We start from the raw sequence: 15,999 nt of genomic DNA on the forward strand, positions 1-15,999 counted from the left end.
TCGAGAATTCTTTGTTTAGCAACGCTAACCTAATGATACATACAGTGTCACCAGATCAAAGCCGAGCAAGTCAAGCAAAGCCAGCGGGGATACGAACTGACCTTCCCCCCTTACAAAACTCACAAATTTTCTTTGGATGCAAATACTAGGATTGCAAAATCTTTAAACACACTATACGCCCATGGGACAAACATCATTCGAGAATACGACTCTACGAATCATTTACATTTGCCAATATTTACTATCAGCACGCACAAATTCTCTGCAGTCACCATGCTTTCAGTAATCACAACACCACAATCCGCTATCAGCTAAGAAAACTCTACTGCCATCTGTTATTTTATTTCTTGCATAAGGCTACCTTTCTGCCTTCCGAGACTAAACGCTGTCTTCATCTACATTTCTGCATAAGGCTACCTTTCTGTCTTTCGAGACTAAACGCTTTCTCCATCTGCATTTGCATTTCTGCATAAGGCTACCTTTATGCCTTCCGAGACTAAACGCTGTCTCCATCCACATTTCTGCATAAGGATACCTTTTTGCCTTCCGAGACTAAACGTTGTCTCCATCTGCATTTGCATTTCTGTACTATTCTGCCTTCTAATCTGCATAAGGCTACCTTTCTGCCTTCCGAGACTAAATGCTATCTCCATCTGCATTTCTGCATAAGGCTACCTTTCTGCCTTCCGAGGTTAAACTCTACCTCTCTCTGCATTTGCATCTTTCATAAGGCTATCATTTTGCCTTCTGAGGCTAAGCTCTGCCTCCCGTCTTCTTCGAAACTAAGCACTATCCCAAGCACTATTTATTTTGCTTTTCTTACGGGCTAAGCTCTGCCCTTCAAATCGCAAGACTAAGCTCTGTCTTGTCCGCATCATGCTACTGCATCCTTCATGGGCTAAAATATCGCCAAATCATCCGAAGGCGTCATCATTCAGAGGCACCATCTTCATAGCCCGAGAACACCATGTCATGGCCCGAGGATCCCTTTCAATATTTTGCATATCATTAGTCAAAGGCATCATGGTTCGGAGGCACCATCCTCATAGCCCGAGAGCATCATTTCTCGGCCTGCGAATCCTTTATCATACGCTCCATGGCCCAGGACGTCATGTTCTAAGGACGCCATCCTAACCGTCCAAAAACAACATTCATGGTCCGACGTAAATTTGCATCATGTTTAAATTTATGCACATAATACGCTTGTATCGTTTCATTGCAGGTAAATCGGCAAGCAATGGCCATCCCAGCAGGAGAGATCCTGCTCCTGTTCCCTCAGCCATATCAAACCTTAACCATTCTCGTAAACCTATCACTAGCCCGGCCCTAGATATTGCGTCCATTCTCGAGAAGTCTTCGTCGACATACTCCGCCGACGAATCCTGAACTACATACGGCCTAATTCCTATAAAACCAGGGATATGTAGGTAGCTCAGAAGCTAGGGTACAGCCTAAACCTCTTCAAACCGTTTCGCTCGGTCAAAATTGGCCATCATATCTTTACCTGATAACTTTTTCATTCTTCCCGGGTAAAGAGGGGCAGTTGTTGATACCCAATTTTTCCCTATATATTTTCAATATGCAAAATACCTTCAAAATAGCATATATATGCATATATAAGCATGTCCAAATATTTTATTATTTTTCAAGGTTTTTAAATCGATTTATTTCCTTCTTATATCCACAAAATCCCAATAATTATTTCCAAAATTATTATTTTTGATGATTAATTTATTGGATTCTTATATTTATGCCAAAATATGGCTAAATTAATTTTATATTTTTTTAAATTTTATTTAGTATTTTTAAAGCTAATTGCATATAATTACAATATTCGCATTTTTATGATTTAATTATGTTTTATATTCATAAAAAATAAGCCTTATATTTTGAAATTGTTAATTATATATTATAAATTATTTTATTGCTTTCAATTTATTTTCAGAAATTTATTTACTATTTTTTATATAAATTAAAATGGGAAAGTGGTTATTTAAATTTTAGCCCTAAATTGGTCTTCAATTTGAACCCAAACTAAGCCCAATTTCCCCAGCCCAATTACCATTTTAACCCGACCCCTAACCCAATTAAACCAGCCCAACCCGGATCCCCTACCTACCCTCTTTAATCCAGGCCGTTGATCATTCAGATCAACAACCAACATTCACCCTTTCCAATTTTAACCCCAAATGACCCCTTGCCCTAACTCATTTCCCACCAACCGCCGCCTCTAAATCCCTTCCCTCTCAATTCTTTCTACAACCTCACATGAACCCTAACTGCCGCCATCTAATTTCACCCTAATCTACCTCAACCCCTGCCTAATCCATGGCCTCTCATGGCCATTTGAGATGTGTATCGGCCTCCTATGGCTCCGAGGTATTTGTTTCATTTCATGGCCAGATCTTAAAGAGATCTGGTCCAGTCCTTGCTCAACCTTTATCTCTGGTCTTTCTCCGTCCAACCATAGTCGTTCAAGTCATATCCTTGACTTTTCTGGTTAGATCGGTAACTTTCAAAGCTTTTCCCACCTTTTCTGGGTTCTCTGAAACCCTAAGCTTTAAGGTCTTTTGGTTTTCTTTCAGATCTATTTTAGATCCGTGTTTACTACGAACTTCTTAAGCATTTTCGTGAAGGTTTTCGATTTTTCTTTCAAAACGACTCTTCATTTTTCAATGGTCAGGGTTTCCCTTTAAGTTTTTTTAAAAGATCTCTTCTCTGATTTTAATGTTGTTTTTGATTTTGCTATGTTTAAAACGATTTTCTCATGTTGTTCTTCTATCTATTTCAGCATGTTAAAGACCCTAGTTCCCTTTTCGGTCTCATCCGAGCTCTGAAACTGTTTGTTTAAATGTGTACTTGTTCGATTAAATTCTTTATTTCTGACTCTCTTCTCCTTGTTTGACTTATCTGATTTGAGTTCTTATTATCTCTTAAACTTGACTATTGTCGAAGCCCTAATTTCTTAAAAGGGTTTTCCTCACTTATTACTACTGTGAGACCTTTACTTGTTTCTAACTCTCTTACCTGTTACTATGTTCTTCTTCACTGTTGATTCTATGTGACGACTTGACCTACTTGACTCCTGTGCTTCGAATATTTTTCTCACTGCTGAATCCTAGCTTATCCCTACTACTACTGTATATTTGTGTACAACATGTTTAACCCTGCATGCCTGTTCATTCCTTGCTATTTATATGTTGAGGTGCAGAATCATGAGCCTTTCTAGATTGATTCTGACTCCCTTAATGTCGCGACTGATTGCAAAGGGTTCCCTCATAAACCCTATTTTTTTTTTACTCATTTGTTTAATTAATTGATTCCTTTCCTTTACTGTGATGTTTGATCTTACTGAATACTTTCCCAAAACTAAGCATATTTTTGCACTTAGACTCAGTCATTTACTTTATTCTTCTACTGCCCCCTTATATGGCAAGAATCAATCTGTCTCAAACTGATTTCTTTCCTTAATTAACCTTATTAGTATCCGTTAAGCAGTGATTCCTTAATTAAAGGGAATCACTTGTGTTAATTGATTCTGGTTGTGATTATTTCCATGTTTATGTTAAGACTTTACTTATTACCTTATTGTTCACTCATTTTCAAAACTATAAATACCATACTCTTTTTCTTTAAACACAACGAATAATCTTGAGTTCAGAACATACACTTACACTCAAAAACTCTCTCTTTCTTTATTGCTACGTGTTCTGATGCTTTGTCTAGCCGGCTGAAAGCCAAGGCTAGACCGTGAAGTCTTGCTTGCTTTACCTTTCTGCACTTTGTTTCTCTACTGGTATGTCCTAGTTAATTTTCAAGCCTCAACAACAACATGCTTTCTTTAGTTGCTTCAGTTTCTTATTCTTGTCTACTCCTGCTTATGTTTCTGCAGTCAATCTAATATGTTCCCTTACCCTTTTAATTTCATGTTTCCCTATGTGTGTACTTTGTGTACTTGTTGTCTTATGAATCCCAACCCCTATCCCCTCTATGTGTTTGTGTTCTCTGGCTGGTCTGTGGTCATGCCAACATCAGCTATTGTTGTGCATGACCAAACCTGACCCCTACTGGGGGTCATATGTTTTATATAATGTATTCCCAAAACCCCCTTAACCCCTTTTGTTGGCTACTGATTCCGTTTGAGTTTTGTTCATTACTCCAACTGAGTTCAAACACTTCTGCTCCTGATTACTTTCAAAATGGACTTGCCGGTCCAGTTTTAAACAAACTTTTTTTTTAACTATGTTTTGCACTTCCACTATATTCTTAGAACCTAGGTTCTGCCCCTCTTGTGTGAGCCTTGTCTTGGGACCCTTGAGCTCTCTCTGAACTTGGACACATAAGGGTTGGCCCTTCCACACTGTACTTATTTCTGTCTGGTTATGCAAACCTAGGTGTAAGCACTGCCCGGGATCCCATGAGGTCCTTAGGGAACTTTGACACACCCAGGTATGAGAAAGGCTTTGAAATTCTGGTACTGAAGTGGTTCATTACATAACTCAGAGAGGAAGTCAAGATCAGGCTTTCATTTGGTTTTAATTTTCGTATTTCTGCACTTCCGTTGTAATTCAATAATTTGGGCTGTAATAATTTGTAAACAATATCGAGGCTGGCTAGTGAAAAGGGGTGGGCTAATTATGCATACTTTAACTATTAGAAGGGTAGATAACATGCCCATAGGGTGTACCTTGATATGATTTGTTAGAGAACATGCCTATAGGATCTGCTTTGGTTTAATAAAAAATTTCTGCATGCTTTACTTATTACACAGTTAGAAGCCATGTCTATAGGATCTAAATGGCCTTTCAATAGAAATCATTCCTATAGGAACTTCTCTTTGATCAAATAAATCCTGCCTACTCCACTTCTTGTTCAAATTAGATACCATGCCTATAGGACTAAAATCAGCCTTTAATAATTAGATACCATGCCTATAAGACTAAAATCAGCCTTTAATACTTAAATACCATGTTTGTAAAAATTAAAATCAGCTATAATAGAGATCATGGCTATAGGATCCAAACCAGTTTAGTTGAAAAAAATCAGTTTGGCTCGTATTTATCTGTTCTGAATCAGTTTAAATAACCTACTCTTTTCATGTTAATCAATATCATTAGAAAGCATGCATGTAGGACCCAAATCGCCTGCTTAAAATTAATCACTGCTTTACTAATCAATATAAATATCCTGCTCATAGGACATCACTATTACGCCTAGGCAAGCTTTAGGTAATTACTTAATTAAAACTGGAACTGCCTTTGTTAATCACCAACTGCTACAACCAGCAGGCAGGCCTGATTCGGACTTCTTTTCTGAGTTATATAATGAATCTGGTTCTGACTCAAACTCTGCTTTAAGGTCTTTTAATTTAGACCTTAAGTGTGCTTAAGTCGTGCTATTTATGTGCTTTATTTGCGGAGGTATACATGAGCCTTATAACTACCTACATGTTTCCCTCTGAATGCAGTCCTATGTGTTCTTGTATGTCGCCTAGCCTTTTGCCTTTAAACCTAAGAGTCAACCTAAAATCCTCCCTCTTATAGGAATAGTAGTCCTGAATTCCTCCGGGACTGATAGGAATGGGGTGGGTAATAGCATGCAATAGAGGTCGAGACCAATCCGCGCTTTAATACCTTAATGGGATAGGAAATGTAGATATGGATATGATGACTGGTGCGCTAATCCCACGTGACTTCCCTCTTCTGAGGAGTGTCATACCGTGTATCGCATCGAGGTAATCCATATTATAAACAAACCTAGGACCCCCTTTATTTTTTTACAAGCATGTTTAGCTTATAATTCTTTCAAAACCTTGACTTTCAATAATTGTTTTCAAATGCTTGTGTGTTTAACTTAAATTCCTTCTTACTTAAGCCTTTATTTATTTATTTGCTAATTACACAAAATTACAAAAGAACTATCTGGCCGGAAACCACACTAGTGGATCTTGAGGGGTGCCTAACACCTTCCCCTTGAGATAATTTCAAACCCTTACCCAATCTCTGGTTATCAAACCTAGTTGTAAATAAACTATATAGGTGTATTTAATAACCCAATCATTAGGTGGCGACTTTTCAAATACCCAATTTCCAAAAGGGAAACGAGTCATTATACCCCATAAATGTCGAAACCCGGAAACTCCTCTCCGATTGGAAGGGGGAAAAAGGGGAGCGACAGTGCATGCAGCGACATAAGGTGGGACTTATGTGCGTATTGCTTGTAAGGAAAGTATGTGAAGCCACACGACATTGTAAGGTAGGCTAAAGAGCGTGTAGCTATTTTGAAAAAAGTATTTTCAAAACTATTTAAATGTAAGGCTCACACAGTGGTATAAGAGAAGATTGTGATTGAAATTGAGAAATGTGAATACGAGGCGGTACCTCGATTGCAATTCTTGTTATACACGAGGCAATACCTTGGTTGTGATTTTTATTGTGCACGAGGTGGTACCTCGTTGTGATTCTTGTAGTTTATCTCATGTTGCAAAGAATTATTTGGTGGGAACATTCTCTGTTGTTTTGTTCTTCCTTGTTTCATCAGTTATTGTCCGTATATGAATATTGTGGTTCTTTTCAATTGCTTCCTTTATGTTATCTCTATACTTGCAATCCTTTCATTAGACTATGTTATTAACTTGCTTCATATTACTTATTGCTCCGCTTTCCGTTACTTCTTGTTATTACGTATTCATTCTGTTTATTATATCCTAGTAGGTGTCTTGACCTGGCCTCGTCACTACTCTACCGAGGTTAGGCTTGATACTTACTGGGTACCGTTCTGGTATACTTATACTATGTTTCTGCACATCTTATTGTGCAGATCTAGGTACACTTGCTCGTGCCGAAGATTAGTGATTGACTGTTAGCTACTCTCCGGAGACTTTAAGGTATACCTACTCGATGTCTGCAGGCCTCAGAGTCACCTTTCCTTATCTTTATTTCCTGTTGTATTTTCATTCAAACAGTGACGTAGTAGACATTCTAGTATTACTATGTAGAGTTTATGACTCAATTCCACCTGCTTTAGGAAGTGTGTTATTGAGATTCTAATTTTGGAAGGCTATATGAGTTTATTAGTTTTGTTTTAATATTCCTGATTATTCTTGTTAAGTTATTATCAAATGTTAGGCTTACTTAGTCATAGAGATTAGGTGCCATCACGATATTCTACGGAGGAAAATTGGAATCGTGACATTATTAGACAAAAGTACGAATTAATCCAATCAATTAGCTTCAGAAATCCGATGATTAAACCGAAAATAGTAGTACTTGGTATTACACATGGATAATCATGAGCTGAAGAGCACAAAGGCTACAAGTGCTTTTTGTTACCCAAAGGAATTTAAAGGGTTCCAAAATTGCGTGAATCTTTGGCTTTTAACGTGTCACAGCTGTGAAAGCAACGCATCTCAGCACCAGGAGCACAGCCTTTTTTGTCAGCAAATAGGTCGAGGAATGGGCATCATTTAGTGATGATAAAAGGTGTGAATCAAAGGCGCTGCTTTTTCCACCTCCGCTACCTCATTGGTTTTGCTTGCGCCTTACATTCTCTCGATAGCATTGATTAGCTGAGTGGTCACCGCCCACGTTCTGCTGCATGTCATAGATCACAAAGTTATTACCTACATCGCATGGACAGTTAATATGAGTTGACATATCCGTGTATATATGTGTATTTAATGAGATTTTTTCAAGATATATTAAAATAACTTATATACAGTGCAAAAAAAAAATCCTTATATTATCATTTGGAGTTTCTACTGTTCTATAAATTATTTACCATATTCTGCGGTTCCAATATAATATATACACTTGCTATAAATTAATCTTATAAAAATATAAAACTTGCTTATGTGATACATAACAAAAATGATGCACCAGATAAAATGGGGGCGATCAATCTTATTGATATTTTTCATTTCTTCTCTCACCAATCGATGGAGATAATTGTTTTTTTCTTCCTTTTCTGCTAAGAAGATTACAAAGGAGAGGGAAAAAAAAAGTCCCCCATTTCTAGGAAGGTTCCCTTCCTATATATAGTCATGGAGTCCTTGCTACGTTCTTGGGTCAAGATACCTTCATACCACGTCCGTTTTCATCGTTCCCTGAATATTGTTCTTTGACTTAGCGGGCGCTGTGAGTACGTGGTTTGGAACAAATCATGACGTCTTTTACTATCCCGCCGTTTGGACGGGATCCCAGTTGGGTTGACCATAACGGTTAGATTTTTGACCAATACAGTCACAATCATACGAAAAGCAAAAAACAATAAGTCTCACGTTTTGCCTTTAATTTAGACATAAATTGTCACTTAAGATTTGCTAAAATATTATACGTATGATATGCTCAATTATACGTCATGAATTTCTGTTATATGTTTTATCAACAATAATATGCACTACATACAATATTATTATGTAAAACAGAATATGCAAATTAATAATGTAAAAGAATATATAGACCACATATCAATTTATTTGAAAACCTATGGCATGTAAAATCCAAATGGATATAGATTGTAGCTTATCTTATCTTGGAGGGCAGGTGTGGGCGGCTGTGCCCTACTGTTCATGAGCATCTGGATTCTACTTTATGAAGAGAGGTTTGTTGTACCAACTTTGCAGCCGTTAAGTTGGCTTTCAATTTACCCCCTCTTACTATCTTTCTAGCTTTTTACCTGAATTGCCAAACTAGTAGAACAATAGGGAGAAAAGAAATGGTGGTAGTTCGACCAAAACGACAAAGAACTAAATGCTTTAATCGTGTCGTGGATTTTTTTTTTTTTTTTTTGTGGCTGAGCGATATGATACGTCAGGTTGGCGCACACAATGGTCTTTACTTCGATATTAAAGCTATGTGCTGCATTTACCTTCTTTTTACTGCCACCAGATGCACTTTTTTTCATGAGCTCAAAATTGCTCATTACTGCAGTGCTTGTCTTTTAAACAAAAATTCACGTGGTATTCGAAATTTATTATTCCGATTAATTTATATTTGCATAGCATTTGACCCTATCTGTGGTTATATATTTTTGTTACACGATTCAAACTTGAGATTGCCCGTTAAAGATGAAAAAAGTTATTCTTACGGTCAGAGATAGCTCCAGAATTTAAACTTTATGTATGTAAATTCACAATTCTATCATTTTCCACCTAATTTAGTGGATTCAAAATTTATTAGTTATATATATTTAATAATTTTTACATATGAACAAAAGTTGTATGTTTAAATGAACTCATAGTCTCTACAGTGGATACACCCCTGTTACGATACCGTAATGCTTTGTCACTCATATAAAATGGATCCTTAAGTTTTACTCTATAACAAAACCTATGATTTGTGATTGGGGGAAAGCCTTTCACATAATTATCTATTTGACTTTTATTGTTCCTCTCTCTCTCCTTACTTTAATGTAATTAAGGAATTAAAAAGAAAGACCCCATGGGATTTAAAATTAATTGTTACGTAGCTAGTAGCTTTAAAATTAAATGTTACGTAGCTAGTAGCCAGCATTCCAGCAAATGTACGTACAATTCTCCTGCAACTTTATTTATAGGTAGTTATGCAAAGATTAAATAAAACATGTAGGCTCTCCTAAAACAAATACACCTTTTGTCTATTATATTATTACCATTTAACATGTCAACACTTAGTTTTTTCAAAACATTTTTTTACCTTTCAAATCATATAAATTGTGATCTATAATATATTTCATTTAGCTTCTAACTATAAAAGAATTATCAAAAAAATCCTTAATAATCGATGTTAAAGTTATGCCGAAAAACTAAAACTTTGAGCCTCTGATTCCTCGTAATCTGGAGGCTTTCGTTTTAGAACATGAATTTTTTGATAAATATAATTATTGAATCTCGAAAGTGTATGGGTCAAATTCTGTCTCTAGAGTATTTAAGCTATGATAATACTAAGGGAAGAGTTCTCAAGCCGTCATTAGTCGAAATGACCCAAGAAGCAGCAAAGTCCTTGGTCGAAGTGTCGACAAGAGCCGTAGTCGAGATCTCAACAAGGGTCGAGGTCGAGGTCGTTGATAGGAGCTGTAACGGCTAGTCTTTCAAGATAGGATATTAAAAGAGAATATTCTAGTAAATATTCTCTGCACTTGTACTATTAGGGTTTCTTAAGAACATGTCTCATATATATAGAAAAAAGAGACAATGATAGGGGCATGTGATATTCATTTGTAAAGAAGACACTTTGACTAGTAGATTCATCTCTCTCTCTCTCTCTCTCTCTCTCTCTCTCTCTCTCTTTTGCTACGATACAAATACCACCTTTTCACTATGATTCTTGTCTATACTTTTTCATCAGATTCGAGAATAACTCGAATATTCAAGGATTTGTCTGTCATTCATCATTGTTAGGAGGAACATCCATCTATTTCATCCTTTATTGGGTGAATCATTCCTCCTAATTACTTAAATGTCATTTATTGCTATTCATTGTTATTAAATGCTACATTATTGCTCGTGCTTTCTAGAATAGTTATTGCATGTTGTTATCATTATCTTAACGAAACCCATCTTATGTTTATCGTACCTTTGAAAGCTTCATCTAGAGATATTATTACTAAATAAGATTAACTCCTAAGTATATAAATTTAATTATATGAACCAAGATTCGTATTTTTTGGTCAAACAATTTAGCACCGTCTATAGAGATTTCTTAGTTAAACTTTTAGTTTCTTTAAGATCTACAACTAGCACGGGTCACTAACGTAAAAAAATAAGATCTCCTTTCTTTGTTTGCACAAAATCCAACATGGTAGATAACCGAGAAGAAAGGACGAGAATAACAAGTGGCCACCCAACCAACCTCATGAACGTCATCAACAAAAGGTATGAAATGGAAAACGAGGGTGCGACACCCAGTGCTTCCCCTAGACGAGTGGGTCACCGCCCCCTCACTGCAGCATAACAAAGTCCCGTGGTAAAGGAGCCTCCACATCTGTGGAGGAAGAGACGCTCCCAGCTGTGAAAAAACTCCTCGAAGCGTGGCTAACTGATACTCTAACAAGCGTCCTCAACAAGCCCGCTCAGGGTACGATTGCAGAAAATGCACGCACTTGCATGATATAACAAACAGACGAGCAATGCAACCAAACCCTTCCCCCAATGACATGTATTACTCACAATATCATTAATAGTGCAAGTGACAATGCCCTCACAACCATTCTAAGAAGGATGGAAGAAATGGACAATGAAAACAAGGCACTCCGAGATCAAATGAAAGAACACCAAGAAAGGATCAATAAAATATAGGGAGCTCCTAAGTTGTTGCCAAAGAGGGATGCTGTCCAGTTCGTCGAGCACCCGTACAGTGATGATGCAGCCCCACATGCCATACTAAAGACCTTCAAAATGCCGCTCTACCTCAGGATATATGACGGTACAACCGACCCTGAAGATCACATGACTCATTACGTCACCGCCGTAAAAGGCAATGATCTATCCAAAGAATAAGTATCTTCCAATTTGCTGAAGAAGTTTGGCGAAACCCGTACAGGATGGGCATTAATATGGTATTCGCAGCTACCGACATGCTCCACAGAGAATTTTGAGGAAATGGCCGAGAAGTTCGTAATGGCCCATGCCAGAACCAAGAAGGCCGAGGCACGAGTGAACGACATATTTGCTATTAAGCAATCCCTGGGAGAGGGACTAAGGGACTTCCTCGCCCGGTTCAACCGGGTGAGGATGACTCTACCAAACATGTCAGAAGAGATGGCGGTCGCAACCTTTTAGAACGAGCTGAGTAGAGATGGTTCAAGAACAGCTCAAAAATTGTTGAGTCGATTAATGAAGTATCCCCCAACTACTTGGGATGAAATCCACAATACTTACTGTGCCGAGGTCTGTGCAGATGAGGATGACCTGAACGGATCAGCTCACTAACTAATCTCAGTACAAGCCGAATCAAGAAAAGATCGAAGAGATAATGTCAGAAGAGATCATCCAATTCCACGACCTAACAAGGAACAACATCAACCATATACCAGACGACCTTGCGTTTTCCCCCCGCTACGAAGAAGGTCTTTCTAGACCAAGGATGGGAACTCATCGGAATGACCGAGGTATGGCTCCCCTGTTATATTCTCACAATTTTTGTGTATCACCTACAGAGATAGTCTATGCTCTGGAAAAACTCGGACCAAAAGTGAAGTGGCTGCCGAAGATGAGATCGGACCCGAACACCAGAAAATCCGATGCCCTCGGTGAGCTCCACCGGGAACGAGGACATAAAATTGAAGATTGCATCGCTCTGAGACAAGAAGTAGTAAACATGTTCCGACAAAGGAACCTCAAAGAGTTATTAAGAGACAGGGGAAGAACCAACTTTGCCCGAGGACGCGAACACCAAGGACCGCCAAAACCACCATCGCCAGCTTGCACCATCAACATGATCATCGGCGGCAGCAATGATGCTTCTTTCAATAGCGTAAAGTTCACTACTACCCACAAACGCAAGAGATCTATAACCCCGCGAGCGGTACGAACTAGAAGAAAGTATCATCTTCGACAAGTCGGATACCGATGGTTTGATGCTTCCTCATAATGACACCCTTGTTATTACTTTACATATTTTAGATACCAATGTTAAATGCATTATGATATATGACGGGAGCGGCACGTACATTATCCATCCCTGAGTGCTTACCCAAACGAGACTCAAAGATAAGATAGTGGCGCGCTGAATCACGCTAACTGGTTTTAGCAATGCAATTGAACAGACATCCGAGGAAATTACACTCCACATTCTGGCTGGCAGCATAACTCTAGAGACAACGTTCCACATCATGGACCAGGCCACCGCGTACAACACCATAGTAGGATGACCATGGATACATCCTATGAAAGCCGTCCCTCCAACTTATACCAAGTAATTAAATTCCCAACTCCATGGGGGATTTTCAGTATACAAGGAGAACAACGCACATCAAAAGAATTCTATTGCATTGCCTTAGACTGCAAGCCAACCAATAGAGAAAATACAAAGAAAAGGAGTCATAACAATCAACAGGGTAGAGATCGGAGCAAGAGGAATCAAAGAACGTCATCAAGGAACTAGATACGGTCGAAGCCGTTGGTTCGACCATAGAAGACCTCGACCCCGTTCAATTGGATCTCAACGACCACAACAAGAAGGCTTATATCGGCTGCAAGCTTCGGGGACCAGGTAGATTCAGTCAATTCTTAACAACTAACACATATTTGTTTGCTTTCAGCCATACATATATACCGGGCATCCTAAAAGAAATTGCCACACACAATTAAATGTCAACCCACTCCACCCCCAATAAGGCAAGTCAGGCGTAAATTCAACTCTATAACTAATGATGTAGTGCGCGAGGAGGTGGAAAAACTACTAGAAAATGGTTCCATTAGGGAATTGAAGTACCTCAAATGGGTCGCTAATGTTGTGATGGTCAAAAAGAAGAATGGAAAGAGGCGGATGTGCATGGATTTCACATATTTGAACAAGGTATGCCCGAAGGATTCGTTTCCCTTGCTACATATCGACCAACTCATCGACGCAATGGCCAAGCACGAGCTACTAAGCTTCTTGGATGCATACTCATGCTATAATCAAATCCTTATTGAAGAAGAAGATTAGGAAAAAACCACGTTCATCACCCACCAAGGAATGTATTGCTACAGGCTCATGCCTTTTGGACTAAAGAACGCATGAGCTACTTTTCAAAGGTTGGTGACAAAGATGTTCAAAAACCAGCTCGACAAAACAATGGAGGTATATATGGATGGCATGTTGGTCAAGTCCAAAAGGGGAGAAGATCACATCGATCATTTGAAAGAAATTTTTGACATACTCCGATGATACGGATGAAGCTGGACCCGAAAAAATGCGCATTCGGTGTAGTATCGAGAAAGTTCTTGGGTTTTCTAGTATCACAACGAGGGATCGAGGTCAACCCCGACTAAATCAAAGCCATCGAGGGGATACCAAAACTTTTGACCACCAAGAAACAAGTCCAAAGGTTGACCGGTCGCATCGGCGCTCTATAAAGATTCACATCGCGGTCGTCAAATAGATGCCATAAATTATTCGGCATACTCAAGAAAGATAACAACCTTGAATAGACTTCCGGATGCGTCCAGGACCTACGAGAGCTAAAGGCATACCTATCATCTCCACCTCTGCTTTCAAAGCTGAGCATATCCTCGTCTGTCTGGCCGTATCTGAGGTAGCTGTAAGTGCACTCTTAATTTGAGAAAACAAAGGTATGCAATCTCCCATCTATTACATTAGTAAAACACTCGTCGATGTCGAGACGAGGTACCTACACCACAAAAAATTAGTTTTGGCCTTCGTCATAGCTTTACGAAAATGTATACCATATTTCTAATGTCACCCCATCTCGGTCGTCACGACCTTACCCCTCAAAAGCATTTTACATAAACCCAAACTATCGGGAAGGCTGGCCAAGTGGACCATCGAGTTGAGCGAGCATGATATCACCTATCAGCCACGAACGACGATAAATTCACAAGTACTCGCTGACTTCGTAGTTGACTTCAACACAAAGATAATGCCTGAAGTCGAAAGAGAGGCTGTCCAAACCTCCCTCCAAACACAAAACTTCTAGGTCCTATATATCGATGGCATATCCAACGCATCGGAGTTCAAACTAGGATTCGTACTCGAAATCCCAATAGGCGAAGTGATTTGCTAGTCCATAAGTTTCCTGAATATGACTAACAATGAAGCTATACTTGCAGGTCTAAGACTAGCACTCAAATATAGAGCAAAATAGTTGAAACTGCGCTATGATTCCCAACTTGTAGTCAATCAAGTCACTGGGACTTTCCTAATCAGGGATCAAAGGTTGCAAAGGTACCAGACCAAAATTTGTTAGCTGCTGCCCGAGTTCGACGAATGTTAGCTCGACCAAATCCCACGGGCACAGAATGTCGAGGCATATGGCCTCGCCAAACTAGCTGCAACCACCAAAATCATCACAACCAAGGACAAAAACGTGGTCCACCTCCTCAACTCATCACTAGACCAAGTCGAGGTAAGAACCTTAAACCTAACTTAGGATTGACGTAATAGTATTGTCGCGAACTTGCAGGACGACACACTCCCTAGCGGCAAAAAAGAGGCCAAGAAACTAATAATGCAAGCGGCCAGGTACAATATCCTCCACAACGATCTATATAAGAGGAACTACGGAGGTCCTTTAGCAAAGTTCTTGGGCTCGAACCAAGCTCAGCGCGTCCTCGAAGAAGTTCACAAAGGCCATTGCGAGGCTCACTCCGACAACTAGGCACTAGTCAAATACCTATACGGGCATGATATTAATGGCCCACCAAAGATCCACCAAGCGGGCGAACAACTCTACTCAGTCACATCCCCTTGGTTGTTCATCAAATGGGGAATGGACATCGTGTTCTTTTTAGTTTTAAAAATAACTATTTCTCTAAGTGGGTGGAACCAGGAACATTCGCCAAATACGGGAACTGGAAGTAATCACCTTTATATGGAGAAACATCATTGCCGATTCAGCCTTCCCAAAGAAATCAGCTGTGATAATGGACTCTAGTTCACAAGAAAGAAAACCACCGAATTCTTCGAGAAATAGCATATCAAGAGGATACTCTCGACCCCGTACCACCCCGCTGGTAACAGATAAGCATCATCCAACAAGTTAATAACAAACATCATGAAGAAGAGCTCGAAGACGCCAAGGGACTATGGCTTGAAATACTACCAGAAGTATTGTGGGCCTACCGAACAACTCCGAAAACACGCACATGAGAGATGCCCTACTGCTTGGTCTACGGGACCGAGGTAGTAATACTAGTCGAGGTCGGAGAACCCACCCTAAGGTACTCTAATGAGAGTGGCACGAGTAACAACAATAGCAGAAGGCAGGAACTCAATGAAGTCGACGAACGAAGAGCTATGGCCGACATAAGAATAGTTTCCCAACAGCAATAAGCAGAACGCTATTACAACAAGAAAG

Source organism: Nicotiana tabacum, chromosome 10 (assembly GCF_000715075.1).
Source record: "Nicotiana tabacum cultivar K326 chromosome 10, ASM71507v2, whole genome shotgun sequence".
NCBI lineage: Eukaryota > Viridiplantae > Streptophyta > Magnoliopsida > Solanales > Solanaceae > Nicotiana > Nicotiana tabacum.